The following is a 15,458-nucleotide window of genomic DNA, read 5'->3' as shown; positions in this document are numbered from 1 at the left end:
ACGTTGAAATACCAGAAAGTTTTTAAAAAGGGTTTCTTTTTAGGGATGACAACTTTCAACCCCACCAAAGAATGGTCAGAAAAGCCAACAGGAGAGATAGGGGCAGAAGTGACAGTGTTCAGATTGTGACTGGGACAGTAAAAGCGATCTAATCGAGCCATAGAAATATTTCCATCCCATCCCTTCACCCAGGTGTACTGTCTGTCTGATGGAAATTAATGACGCCAGACATCCACGAGATCTGCCCGTTTTAAAAGGGCCGCTAGGACTTGAGCAGAGCCAGGATGAGGTTCAACACCATTGCGATCTAATATGTAATTAACTGTGCAATTAAAATCACCAGCCACCAGCACCAACTCGCCATTAACAAAAGAATCGACCACCTTTTGTAACGATTCAAAAAAACAAATCCTTTCTCTCCCGTTGGTAGGGGCATAGACATTAACGAACACCACATCCTGATCCCCGTCTTTGACCTGAACCACTAGCAATCGTCCAGCCACCACCTCACTGATGGCAGTGACCTGGAATTGCACAGATTTTGAAAACAGTATGGCCACCCCAGCACTAAAACTAGAACCATGGCTAAGAAAAACCTGACCCCCCTATTCTCGTAGCCAGTCTGGTTGATTCTGAAGGTCAGAATGGGTCTCCTGGAGCAGGCTGACATGCAATGCTTTCTGTTCTAAGAAATTAAAAACCACAGCCCTCTTTGTCCCTCCTCTACAGCCATTAACATTCAAACTCCCAATGTGAAGAGACTGCATGGAAAAAGAGCCAAAGGGAGTCCACAGTAAAAAACATGACACCAAACAAAGGAGCTGACTAAAGAGGCAATCCATTATTTTGGGTTGAGTGACTTGCGCACTTTGCTGATAACATACTTCAATCGGGTTGCCTCTTTTTGCTCCATGCCTAACTGAACTGCTTCACGCATAACTCTTTGTGCAGACACGAGAAATAACTGCAGATCTGGAAAATGATCTTCAACCTTCACTCCTTTCTTGCCATCAATAAACTCCAAAAAAGTTCTAATACTGGCCGGACTATAACTGCCTCTTAGCAGATACTGAGAGGTGTCAATGTCACTCTCACCCTCCACATTGTCCCTTAACTCGTATGCGCTGTCACTTTGGTTTGTCACACCCTCGCTATGTTCCTTAGGTGACTGATTTGACACAAGGCTTTTCTTTGCCTGTCCTCTATCCGTTGATTGCTCCTTCCTTTTTCGAGTGGAAACTTTAACGGGCTCGTTGCTCACACTCACTCCTTCACACACCGCAGCACTGCCGCTCACCACCGCGGCCACTCCGCCGTCAGTCTCGGCTCTCACACATCTCTGCACCTCAGCAGCCCCCTTCAATGAGCTCTCCGGCAGGAGACTGTAATCGGGAGCGTTCACTTCTACACTCGTATTAGTGATCTGAGGCTCATTTACAGCTGGGACCAGTGGCGCAGCTTCTCCCGAGCAAACTGCCACTGCCGCTGCCGCCACCTCAGTGCTGTTGATCTCAGGCAATACGTGAACTTCAGTCGGTGTGCTCTCTGCCGGCTCACGGAGCTCAGGACTAACTGATAGGCGATCAGCTGAACCGCCGGCCTTGGCCGACATAACAGTAAAACTTTGAAGCAGACTCTTCTCAGGAGCCGCCGTCACTAAAGTACTAAGGGGCTGATCACAAACAACACCCGCTGCAGCCATCGACTCCTTCATATCAGATTCACACTCATCCATACTTTCAACCTCTTCACCTCTTCTCTCAGATTCATGCTCACTATCTTCAGTGTTCTCGCCATCCAAATTCTCCTCAGTATGAGTACGAGGACCTGCAAATACCACCGATCCAGTTTTACATTGTGAAGCCTTGTGCCCTGCTCTACCGCAAGTGAAGCATTTCATGGATTCAGAAGTGACAAAAACAACATAGTCACTGCCCTCCACTTTAAATCGGAGGGCTACATTGATATCATCATTCATGTTGTTTAATATCATATATACTTGTCTACGAAACGAAACAACGTGTTTTAATTCATGCCGTTTGCATCCAAGAGGGATCATGGTTAATTCTGAAACGATCTGGCCATAACGCTTCAGTTCATTTACCAGAACATCGTTCTTTAAAAATGGAGGAACATTTGAAACTATTACTTTTTTAGCAGGTGTTGATAAAGGCAAAACAGGGACAAGCGCTCCGCTTATAACTAACCCTTCCTCTACCAACTGATTCACCAGGGATTCCTCATTTACAAAAACCACCACCGATTTATTCATCCTTGATGCCGAGCGAACATTTTTATATCCAACTACTCTCCCAACTGCTTCCACACACGTCTCAACAGAGACCATCGGATCCGCCAAGATCTTAGCGCCATTGCGGCGGGAGAGATTCTCATAAAACTTTGGCAATAACCCCGGCACTGATTCTTTGGACACGGCCATGGCCAAAAATACGCCAAGGCCGTGTCTTAACTAACAGCAAACTTTACAACAATAATATAACTAAGAGAAAGAAGAAAAAAAAGCTAGAAAATACAAATACTCACAGAGACCCTCCAAGAACGAAGCCGGCCAGCAACCCACAACCACGCCCACCCAGACCAAAGCAGTCAAACTGACAAAGATTCGATAGATAGATAGATAGATAGATAGATAGATAGATAGATAGATAGATAGATAGATAGATAGATAGATAGATAGATAGATAGATAGATATGAAAGGCACTATATAACAGATAGATAGATAGATAGATAGATATGAAAGGCACTATATAACAGATAGATAGATAGATAGATAGATAGATAGATAGATAGATAGATAGATAGATAGATAGATAGATAGATAGGAAAGGCACTATATAACAGATAGATAGATAGATAGATAGATAGATAGATAGATAGATAGATAGATAGATAGGAAAGGCACTATATAACAGATAGATAGATAGATAGATAGATAGATAGATAGATAGATAGATAGATAGATAGGAAAGGCACTATATAACAGATAGATAGATAGATAGATAGATAGATAGATAGATAGATAGGAAAGGCACTATATAACAGACAGATAGATAGATAGATAGATAGATAGATAGATAGATAGATAGATAGATAGATAGATAGATAGATAGGAAAGGCACTATATAACAGATAGATAGATAGATAGATAGATAGATAGATAGATAGATAGATAGATAGATAGATAGATAGATAGATAGATATGAATTTTTTTCTTGTCTAACTTTTAAATGTTTAACCTTGCAGAGAAGTTCATGTCTAACAATATCTAATTTTAAAATGAATTACAGCTGTATTAGCCAGTCCTTGCTCAGGGACATTTATGGCCTTACTAGATCAGATAAGACTGATAGATACATAGATGAATAAACACACACACATACACACACTGTGGTCTAAATACACACCAGAATTTCTAAAAAGAAAGTAAACTTCTGACTTGCAGTCCCAATGAGGTGTTTTACAGGCGTATTGCTGTTGGTATAAAGAAGCCCCCATCACATTTCTTAACACACTTCTGCTGAATAATTCATTGTCTGAAAGTCCTCAGTGTTGGTGTGTCACAGAGAGGATGTGCAGCTTTGTTCATAATGGCACTCAGTTTTATTTTAATTCTCTCCTCCATTATGACCTCCAGGGGGTCTATAATATGCCACCCCTTTTAATTTGCTTGCTGATTCGGTGGGCTTCTCTTGAAGTGATATTACCAGCCCAGTACACCACAGTGAAGAAAATCATAGAGATGTGACAGATGTGAAGGATGTCACTTTCCACATGACAGGAACACAGTTTCCTAAGAAAAATGAGCCAGCTTTGCCCTTTTTTATGTAGTTCCTCAGCAGTATGAGACCAGTCCACTCTGTCATTAATGTGGACCACCAAGTAATTGTAAGAGTGGACCACCTCCACATCCACTCCCATTGGAATGCCAATGTGTAATCTGATTTTCCAGAAAGTTTTTTTCCCATACAACCTTTATTTTAAACACATTTCTGCACATGTGATACACATCTATATATTTAACAGGGGTCTTTTTAGGCGACTTTTCGACTGTAGATAGTTTGTCTGTCTGACCAGGATTACAAGACCACCATTGCACTTTGCAGTTCAAAATCACAAGCCCTAGATGGAGCAACACCTTCACCTTTGATTCATATTGACATGACAGCATCTCTCAGATTTGTGGGCATCCATCACATCCATGATGTGACTCTCCTGTTCCACCACATCCCAAAGGTGCTCTTCTAGATTGAGATCTGGTGACTGTGGAGGCCATTTGAGTCCAGTGAACTCATTGTCATGTTCAAGAAACCAGTTTGAATGATATGAGCTTTGTGGCATGGCATGTTATCCTGTTAGAAGGAGCCATCAGAAGATGGGTACTCTGCAGTCATAAATGGTCAGCAGCAATATTCAGGTAGGCTGTGGCATTTAAACAATGCTCAACTGGTACTAAGGGGCCCAAAGTTTGCCAAGAAAATATCCCTGACACCATTACTTCCACCCCACTTGGGTCCCAATCCAGGTGGTTTGGCATGTGGCTGGTGTGGCAACGTGGTCTAATCAGCACATACTCCTAACCTCCTCCTCCACCTCATTACACCACCACTATCAGCCTGAACTGTTGATACAAGGCAGGATGGATCCGTACTTTAATGTTGTGGACGCCAAATTCTGACCCTACCATCCAATTGTCACAGCATAAATCGAGACTCATTAGACCAGTCTTCTATTGTCTTACTTTACTGAGCCCATGTGAATTGTAGCCTCAGTTGCCAGTTCTTAGCTGACAGGAATGTCACCCGGGGTGGTCTCCTGCTGCTGTAGCCCATCTGCTTCAAGGTTTGACGGGTTGTGCATTCAGAGATGCTCTTCTGAACACATCGGTTGTAACAAGTTCTTATTTGAGTTGCTCTTGCCTTTCTATCAGCTCAGACCAGTTGGGCCATTCTCCTATGACCTTTGGCATAATTTGCGCGCAGAGAATTGCCGCTCACTGGATATTTTCCCTTTTTCGGACCATCCTCTGTAAACCCTTGAGATGGTTGTGTGTGGAAATCTCAGTAGATCATCAGTTTTTGAAATCCTCAGAATAGCCCGTCTGGTAACAACAGCCATGCCACGTTCAGACTCACTTAAATCCTTGTTCTGATGCTTGGTTTGAACTTCAGCAGGTCATCTTGACAAGGTCTACATTGAGTGGCTACCGTGTGATCGGCTGATTAGATATTTGCGTTAAGAAGCAGTTGCACCTAATAAAGTAGCCAGTGAGCGTATATACAGTGCATCCAGAAAGTATTCCCAGTGCATCACGTTTTCCACATTTTGTTATGTGCCTTATTCCACAATGGATTAAATTCATTTTTTTCCTCAGAATTCTACACACAACACCCCATAATGACAATGTGAAAAAAGTTTACTTGAAGTTTTTGCAAATTTATTAAAAATAAAAAAACTGAGAAATCCCATGTCCATAAGTATTCACAGCCTTTGCTCAATACTTTGTCGATGCACCTTTGGCAGCAATTCCAACCTCAAGTCTTTTTGAATATGATGCCACAAGCTTGGCACACCTATCCTTGGCCAGTTTCGCCCATTCCTCTTTGCAGCACCTCTCAAGCTCCATCAGGTTGGATGGGAAGCGTCGGTGCACAGCCATTTTAAGATCTCTCCAGAGATGTTCAATCGGATTCAAGTCTGGGCTCTGGCTGGGCCACTCAAGGACATTCACAGAGTTGTCCTGAAGCCACTCCTTTGATATCTTGGCTGTGTGCTTAGGGTTGTTGTCCTGCTGAAAGATGAACCGTCACCCCAGTCTGAGGTCAAGAGCACTCTGGAGCAGGTTTTCATCCAGGATGTCTCTGTACATTGCTGCAGTCATCTTTCCCTTTATCCTGACTAGTCTCCCAGTCCCTGCCGCTGAAAAACATCCCCACAGCATGATGCTGCCACCACCATGCTTCACTGTAGGGATGGTATTGGCCTGATGATGAGCGGTGCCTGGTTTCCTCCAAACGTGACGCCTGGCATTCATACCAAAGAGTTCAATCTTTGTCTCGTCGGACCAGAGAATTTTCTTTCTCATGATCTGAGAGTCCTTCAGGTGCCTTTTGGCAAACTCCAGGTGGGCTGCCATGTGCCTTTTACTAAGGAGTGGCTTCCGTCTGGCCACTCTACCATACAGGCCTGATTGGTGGATTGCTGCAGAGATGGTTGTCCTTCTGGAAGGTTCTCCTCTCTCCACAGAGGACCTCTGGAGCTCTGACAGAGTGACCATCGGGTTCTTGGTCACCTCCCTGACTAAGGCCCTTCTCCCCCGATCGCTCAGTTTAGATGGCCGGCCAGCTCTAGGAAGAGTCCTGGTGGTTTTGAACTTCTTCCACTTACGGATGATGGAGGCCACTGTGCTCATTGGGACCTTCAAAGCAGCAGAAATTTTTCTGTAACCTTCCCCAGATTTGTGCCTCGAGACAATCCTGTCTCGGAGGTCTACAGACAATTCCTTTGACTTCATGCTTGGTTTGTGCTCTGACATGAACTGTCAACTGTGGGACCTTATATAGACAGGTGTGTGCCTTTCCAAATCACGTCCAGTCAACTGAATTGACCACAGGTGGACTCCAATTAAGCTGCAGAAACATCTCAAGGATGATCAGGGGAAACAGGATGCACCTGAGCTCAATTTTGAGCTTCGTGGCAAAGGCTGTGAATACTTATGTACATGTGCTTTCTCAATTTTTTTATTTTTAATAAATTTGCAAAAACCTCAAGTAAACATTTTTCACGTTGTCATTATGGGGTGTTGTGTGTAGAATTCTGAGAAAAAAAAATGAATTTAATCCATTTTGGAATAAGGCTGTAACATAACAAAATGTGGACAAAGTGATGCGCTGTGAATACTTTCCGGATGCACTGTATTTTATTTGTCTGGTTCTGTAGGACTAGTGACAACATGGCCCTGAAGGCGACACGGTGAACTTGTATCTTAATGGCCACCTCATGTTTGGTGGTGTATACAGTACATGTAGATGAGATATCTTGACTTTTAACATCCAAAATAAAAGTTGTGGACGACTGGGACGTATGGAACTGCACTAACCTGTCACAGACACGTAAAGACATGGATTGCCACACAACATGCGTTTATTTACTGCCAGGGAAGCGTTTCTTTTTCGTTCCCCAAAGTACAGCACAGTACGCACAGCACCACAACACAGTCCTTTCTTTCTTCAGCTGCCAATTCCCAGTCCTTCCGCCTCCACTCCTCCTTCGCAAGCTTCGTCCTTCTTCCTCCTCACTCTGGCTCTCCGAATGGAGTGAGGCAGCTCCTTTTATTCAGGTCCAGGTGGCTCATCAGTATTACCTGGAATGACTCCCAGTTGTGGTGCAAGTCCACTATAGGGCTCTGCAGCGCCCCCTGGCAGGCCCCACGGAACCCAATAAGGCTGTACTAAACTCCAGCTCCCAGCATGCCCTGCGAGAATCTGTGGATGCCACAGCTGACCAGGAGGGGCTGCCCTCTAGCGTCCCAGGGGAGGTATTGCCTCACCGATGCTCTCTCCCCCAGGTCCTTTCATTACATTGGCGTCCCGGCCAGGTAATGTCTTGATATTTTTTTTTTTTGCATCTTCTACTAATTATTTGTATGAATCAGCCTTTCACATGGTGGTGGTTGGTTATCCAAAAAGTTGCTCTACAAAGATTTGTTTTTTCAGGCCCAGGCTTTGTTAGGCTGCCATTTGAAGCTTTCATGTTCCTCAGTCCGAGTGTTCTATTTGTTATTCTGATTTATTGAATGTGTGTAACGAATGTAGAAGCATGACTGCGCAAAAGGTCAAAGCACATCCTCCTCAAGGGTTGCGTTCCACGAAAAAAAGCCTTTGTCACTCTGTCAAGATAATGGAAGTTAATTGCTAATCAGATTCTGTGTTTTGTTCAATCAATACCATGACAATTATCTGGAGCCAAGCCATCAATCTACGCAGATCAAGACATCACAGTGTGGGACCCGAGATGAGGCCAATGGACTGCGGTGAAGAGGGCCCTTCGATGTGCGATCAGATTGCGCCATTGAACCGACGTCAATCGAAGAATTCAAATTGTCTTTCAAGCAGCTGCTGACAACTAGACTGCCAGGCGCCTTGTCTTTAGGTTTTAGATGACAAACGGCAAGTGAGATGCATTGCTAGCACCACGACTTTGACTCTGAGAGAGATTTAGGGGATTCAGAATGTTCTGCCTGATTGAAGTGACACTCTTATCACATTTATGGTACGCATCAGGCTCTTCTGTAGGGAACATCGTGATCATTCATGCTCTTAATTTGATAGGCATATTTGTTAACGTGGGATTGCATATGAAATGCACGGCTACAATGACGAGGTTCATATGGGTCATTTTATATTATTTTAGGGGGGTTGGAAAATGTTAGGTACAGACGACCCTCGAAATTTGTGAGGGTTACGTTCCTGGAGCACCCGTGAATTGTGAAAACCGCAAATTTTGGATGTGGTTAAAAAAATTGTCTATAAATGCTTATTTTTATAGTCAATCATGTCAGTCATTATCCAACCCACTATATCCTAACTACAGGGTCACAGGGATCTGCTGGAGCCAATCCTAGCCAACACAGGGCGCAAGGCAGGAACAAATCTGGGGCAGGGTGCCAGCCCACTGCAGGGCACACACACACCAAGCACACACTAGGGGACAATTTAGGGTCGCCAATGCACCTAACCTGCATGTCTTTGGACTGTGGGAGGAAACCCACACAGACACAGGGAGAACATGCAAACTCCACGCAGGGAGGACCCAGGAAGCAAACCCAGGTCTTCTTACTGCGAGGCAGCAGCGCCACCACTGTGCCTCCGAGCCGCCCTTATTTTTATAGTTTAAACCCTAAATATGCCCCCAAAAACATTTTCATTTCATTTCAAACTCAGCTTAATACATTACCCTAAAAAATGAATGTAAAGGTAAGCCCGTCTACTGTATAGTACTGTACTGCAATGTCTTCCCCAGTGCTAGAATGTCAAATACCGATGTTACCCCTGTATGTACTGTCATTCATGCAAGCGTGTTTTCTTTGGTATGCGCTATTGTTTTCTTTGGTATAAGTAGGGTAAATTCATAATAATTTAATTTAATTTAATAAAAATACTAGGGAGCTCTGCCCTCTGCTCGCTTTGCTCGTCCACCCCCGGGTTTGGTTTACCGAATATACAATTTAAAGAGATTGTTATTTTCATGGGAATTGTTACATATGTATTATTTTCACTTTTACTTTAAAACTTTTGTAAAACAATACCTGTCCTTTATTTCCGGCCCCAGGCATGGTTACATCTCTTTCTTGCAGGTTGTATAACGCTGCTCGCGTTGTGAAGTCGTTTGGGCTGAACGCACGCTAAGGAGAAGCAGTCGGATTATCTGCTGGCTTATTGCTGCTGCTGCTGGTGAGCTGCGTGTTCTGCCTGTCTCGCTGCCCGATCATTTTAAAGCCTGTACAGCAGCTGTCCTTTTGTCCCTTTGCCTCTCTGCCGCTCGCGTTGTGACGGGGTTGAGAGGGCTGAACGCACACTAAGGAGTTGCATTCGGATCATCTGCTGGCTTGTTGCTGCTGGCGAGCTGCGTTTTCTGCTTGTCACGCTTTGCGTCGATCATTTTAAAGTTTACTGTCAAATAATGCAAAGAGTATGCAACACGTGTTTCACCCTTATTTGGGCTCATCAGGCGTACACACTCCACTGCATCCCCTTGTGGGGTTCGAACCTCGGACGTCCCTTTACGTTGCACCATGGTGTGTAGTTCGTTTATTTGACAGCCTGGAGATCGGTGTTATTACATTCATAGCATTCGTAGTCTGAATCTCAATCTAATTGTATGGATGGTTACCTACTAGGTAACGCATGTGGTTGGTCTGCAAGTCGACAAATATTTGCCACGCCCTCTCAGTTGTGAGAAGCAGATCATAGAATGTTACATAGTTTACTGTCAAATAATGCAAAGCGTACGCGACACCTGGTACGTCACCACCCATACAATCAGATCGTGATTCAGACTACGAATGCTATGAATATATATATATATTTATTGTCACAGGCAGCCAGGGTCCTTGTCCGGCTGGGACGTCTCTTCGCTGTTTCTGTTTTATTTAAACCTTTTAACTTCGTATGCATAGCCCCATTTGGCTGTTTTAGTTTTTTTTTTCTTTCTTCAGTAATATTTAATCTCCTTAAAGAAAAACAACATATGCATTTTACTTTTTTTGTATCTCTTTAGTAATATTTTAGTGTAAAAGGATAACCAGTATTTAAACCTTTTATGTTACTTTATAAAGTTATTTTACACAATGTTGAAAAATTAATAAGAAAGCTACATATTTTGGCAGCTGCTGCTTTAATTTTCAATGAAATGAAAAAAGCTCTCCAAGAGAAAACCTCAATGAAGAAGAAACAGTTTGCACTATCTAAAAAGGAGAAACCCTCATTTATAAAGGTTTGCTGCAGATGACTTAACTGAAAATAAATGAATAGTTCCTATGTGTATAATACATATTTATCTATTTGATTTATGCCTTTATTCCAGCAACTTGCAGCATCTGAGGTACAATTTGTTGCATTACTTTTGTTTTTTGCAGCACAGGCAGGTGAAGTGACTTCCTCAGGGTCACACAGTGGTGTCAGTACCAGGATTTGAACTGACAAGCTCCGGGTTTGCTGAAATATTACTGAAGAAAGAAAAAAAACGAAAACGGGCAAATGGGGCTATGCATACAAATGTCCATCCATCCATTATCCAACCCGCTATATCCTAAATACAGGAGACAATCCCTGCCAACACAGGGCACGAGGCAGGAAACAAACCCCGGGCAAGGTGCCAGCCCACCGCAGGGCGCACACACCCACACACACCCACACACCACGGACAATTTAGAATCGCCAATGCACCTAACCTGCATGTCTTTGGACTGTGGGAGGAAACCGGAGTACCCGGAGGAAACCCAGACAGACACGGGGAGAACATTCAAACTCCACGCAGGGAAGCAAACCCGGGTCTCCTAACTGGCACCTTTCACTGCGCCACCATGCCGCCCGCATACATACTTAAAAGGTTTAAATAAAACAGAAATATATACCTTTATTTTTACTTCCTTAACTTGTGGAGGGTGTATCCTGTAGCAAAGCCCTAAGTTTTTTCATGAAAGCCCCTTTCAGTCAATAAGCCTTAAAAACAGGTGTAAAGCTAAACTTGCAGCACCGCTATTCAATTACACTCGCCTAACGCCTCTCCTAAGGGGACATACTGTGGGATCTGGGCTTCAGTCAAAGCACCAATCACAGGCCCGATTAGAAAGCGGGAAGCTGTGATTTGTCGTCTCCCTCCCATGTAACAATCACAGCCCGTGTTACAACGCACTACGTATGTATGTGTATATGTATATATGTATATGTGTGTGTTTATGTATGTGTGTATATGTATGTGTATATATATGTTGATATGTGTGTGTATATATATATATATATATATATATATATATATATATATATATATATATATATATATATATATATATATATATATATATATATATATATATGTGGATGTATATATATATATATATATATGTATATGTAGATATGTGTATATGTAGATATGTATATATATGTATATACAGTGGTGTGAAAAACTATTTGCCCCCTTCCTGATTTCTTATTCTTTTGCATTTTTGTCACACAAAATGTTTCTGATCATCAAACACATTTAACCATTAGTCAAATATAACACAAGTAAACACAAAATGCAGTTTGTAAATGGTGGTTTTTATTATTTAGGGAGAAAAAAAAATCCAAACCTACATGGCCCTGTGTGAAAAAGTAATTGCCCCCTGAACCTAATAACTGGTTGGGCCACCCTTAGCAGCAATAACTGCAATCAAGCGTTTGCGATAACTTGCAATGAGTCTTTTACAGCGCTCTGGAGGAATTTTGGCCCACTCATCTTTGCAAAATTGTTGCAATTCAGCTTTATTTGAGGGTTTTCTAGCATGAACCGCCTTTTTAAGGTCATGCCATAGCATCTCAATTGGATTCAGGTCAGGACTTTGACTAGGCCACTCCAAAGTCTTCATTTTGTTTTTCTTCAGCCATTCAGAGGTGGATTTGCTGGTGTGTTTTGGGTCATTGTCCTGTTGCAGCACCCAAGATCGCTTCAGCTTGAGTTGACGAACAGATGGCCGGACATTCTCCTTCAGGATTTTTTGGTAGACAGTAGAATTCATGGTTCCATCTATCACAGCAAGCCTTCCAGGTCCTGAAGCAGCAAAACAACCCCAGACCATCACACTACCACCACCATATTTTACTGTTGGTATGATGTTCTTTTTCTGAAATGCTGTGTTCCTTTTACGCCAGATGTAACGGGACATTTGCCTTCCAAAAAGTTCAACTTTTGACTCATCAGTCCACAAGGTATTTTCCCAAAAGTCTTGGCAATCATTGAGATGTTTCTTAGCAAAATTGAGACGAGCCCTAATGTTCTTTTTGCTTAACAGTGGTTTGCGTCTTGGAAATCTGCCATGCAGGCCATTTTTGCCCAGTCTCTTTCTTATGGTGGAGTAGTGAACACTGACCTTAATTGAGGCAAGTGAGGCCTGCAGTTCTTTAGACGTTGTCCTGGGGTCTTTTGTGACCTCTCGGATGAGTCGTCTCTGCGCTCTTGGGGTAATTTTGGTCGGCCGGCCACTCCTGGGAAGGTTCACCACTGTTCCATGTTTTTGCCATTTGTGGATAATGGCTCTCACTGTGGTTCGCTGGAGTCCCAAAGCTTTAGAAATGGCTTTATAACCTTTACCAGACTGATAGATCTCAATTACTTCTGTTCTCATTTGTTCCTGAATTTCTTTGGATCTTGGCATGATGTCTAGCTTTTGAGGTGCTTTTGGTCTACTTCTCTGTGTCAGGCAGCTCCTATTTAAGTGATTTCTTGATTGAAACAGGTGTGGCAGTAATCAGGCCTGGGGGTGGCTACGGAAATTGAACTCAGGTGTGATACACCACAGTTAGGTTATTTTTTAACAAGGGGGCAATTACTTTTTCACACAGGGCCATGTAGGTTTGGATTTTTTTTCTCCCTAAATAATAAACACCATCATTGAAAAACTGCATTTTGTGTTTACTTGTGTTATATTTGACTAATGGTTAAATGTGTTTGATGATCAGAAACATTTTGTGTGACAAACATGCAAAAGAATAAGAAATCAGGAAGGGGGCAAATAGTTTTTCACACCACTGTATATATATGCTTACATAACCTCTTTAACACACTACTTCTCCGCTGCGAAGCACGGGTATTTTGCTAGTATATATATATATATATATATATATATATATATATATACTGTTGTATTATATATATATTTTAATGTATATACAGTATTGGGCGGCACGGTGGCGCAGTGGTAGTGCTGCTGCCTCGCAGTAAGGAGACCCGGGTTCGCTTCCCGGGTCCTCCCTGCGTGAAGCTTGCATGTTCTCCCCGTGTCTGCATGGGTTTCCTCTGGGTGGTCCGATTTCCTCCCACAGTCCAAAGACATGCTGGTTAGGTGCATTGGCGATTCTAAATTGTCCCTAGTGTGTACTTGGTGTGTGTGTGTGTGTGTGTGTGTGCCCTGCGGTGGGCTGGCACCCTGCCTGGGGTTTGTTTCCTGCCTTGCACCCTGTGTTGGTTGGGATTGGCTCCATCAGACCCCTGTGACCCTGTGGTAGGATATAATGGATGGATGTACTATATATTATTATAAATAAATAAAGATAATAATAATAATATATGTACATATATATGCATATATATATATATACAGTATATTGTATATACAGTATATATATAATATAATATACAGGGTGAGGCAGAAAGGACGGACGTCTTCGAAATGGCTAGAACTCACCACTAGGTGGAGTGACAGATGTGCGGTAGATGGCATTAGGTTCGCGACGTCTTCGCATTTTTTTATTTTCTTTTTAGTTGAAGCCATGAAGCCGTGGACAATAGAACACCGCATTTTTGCGTACGACTGTTTTGTCAAGAACAACCCATCTATTACCGCAGTTCAGTGAGAGTTTCGTTGCTATTTCAATATCCACAGAACTAAAGCTGTTCCCGCTCGTAACACTATCCTACGTTGGGTTAAAGCACTTCGTACATGAGGTACACTAATGAACAAAAGACTGCCGGCGGCTACACGAACGGCATGTACCCCTGAAAATGTGGAAAGCGTACGACTAGCCCTGCTGTGCAGTCCAAGTCAATCTGCTCGGAAGCATTCTTCTGAACTTGGCCTCAGTAATCGTTCGGAGCGCTATATCGAGATGATAAACAACTTCCTTTTACCTGAATTATGACGAAAACGTATTCCCATCCGGCGTGTGTGGTTTCAACAGGATGGCGCGACCAGCCCACAGAGCTAGAGCATCAATGGATGTTATTTGCCCTCTCTTCCCTAGTCACCTCATTTCCAGGTTTGGTGACATTCATTGGCCTCCTCGGTCCCCTGACTTATCCATTTGTGGTTATTTCTTGTGGGGTCACCTCAAGGCACATGTATACGAGCATAAGCCCCATACATTGGAGGAACTGAAGGAAGCCATTCGCGTGGAAGTCACCCAAATCGACAGAGCGATTTTGAAAAGAGTGGAGGCCAACTTCCATGAATGCCTTCAGAAATGCATCAGTGATAACGGACACCACATGGGAGATGTTGTTTTCCACACTTGATTTTGTCAAATGTTATTTCAATATGAACTCAAATCATTCAATAATTTTCTTTGTAAGAAAAAATTAATAATTTTGTGATTTTGTAAAAAACGTCCGTCCTTTCTGCTTCACCCTGTATACAGTATATAATAATATATAAAATATATAATATTGTGAATAAATTAAAAATAATAATAATAAATAAAAAATAATATATAATAATATTATATAACATATATAGTATATACAGTACATACTGTACATAGACACAGGCAGTGACCAAGCGATGACTTAAATCCCTGGAGGGGAGGCCAACTACTGTGTCACCCTGCTGCCAATTTAAAACACAAATACCAATCTTCAAGATTAAAAGTGGAGCCAAGGTAAACATCATCAAAATGGTGTACTTGGACAGATCAATACCCTTGTTTACTGGGAATATCGTAAACAAAAGTCTTGAGCTTTTCTAACATGGCGCACCATTGATCTGTTAGGTAATTTCTGAAAGCCGCCTACCTAATCTGCCTTGTTATCTTTCGTAAGGAGATGAAAACAAGGCAGCTGTTGTGTTCCTTATTGCTCAGAAACGTAGGATGCTGTCAATAGCTGAGCAGAAAACCTCTTCAGCATGTAATGATGTGAGATAAGACCCACCATTCTCAATGCGAAGTGGATACCTCATACTGTTTTT

The sequence above is a fragment of the Erpetoichthys calabaricus genome, chromosome 5 (assembly GCF_900747795.2).
Source record: "Erpetoichthys calabaricus chromosome 5, fErpCal1.3, whole genome shotgun sequence".
NCBI classification, from domain to species: domain Eukaryota; kingdom Metazoa; phylum Chordata; class Cladistia; order Polypteriformes; family Polypteridae; genus Erpetoichthys; species Erpetoichthys calabaricus.
Note: the sequence above shows the minus strand (reverse complement) of the source record.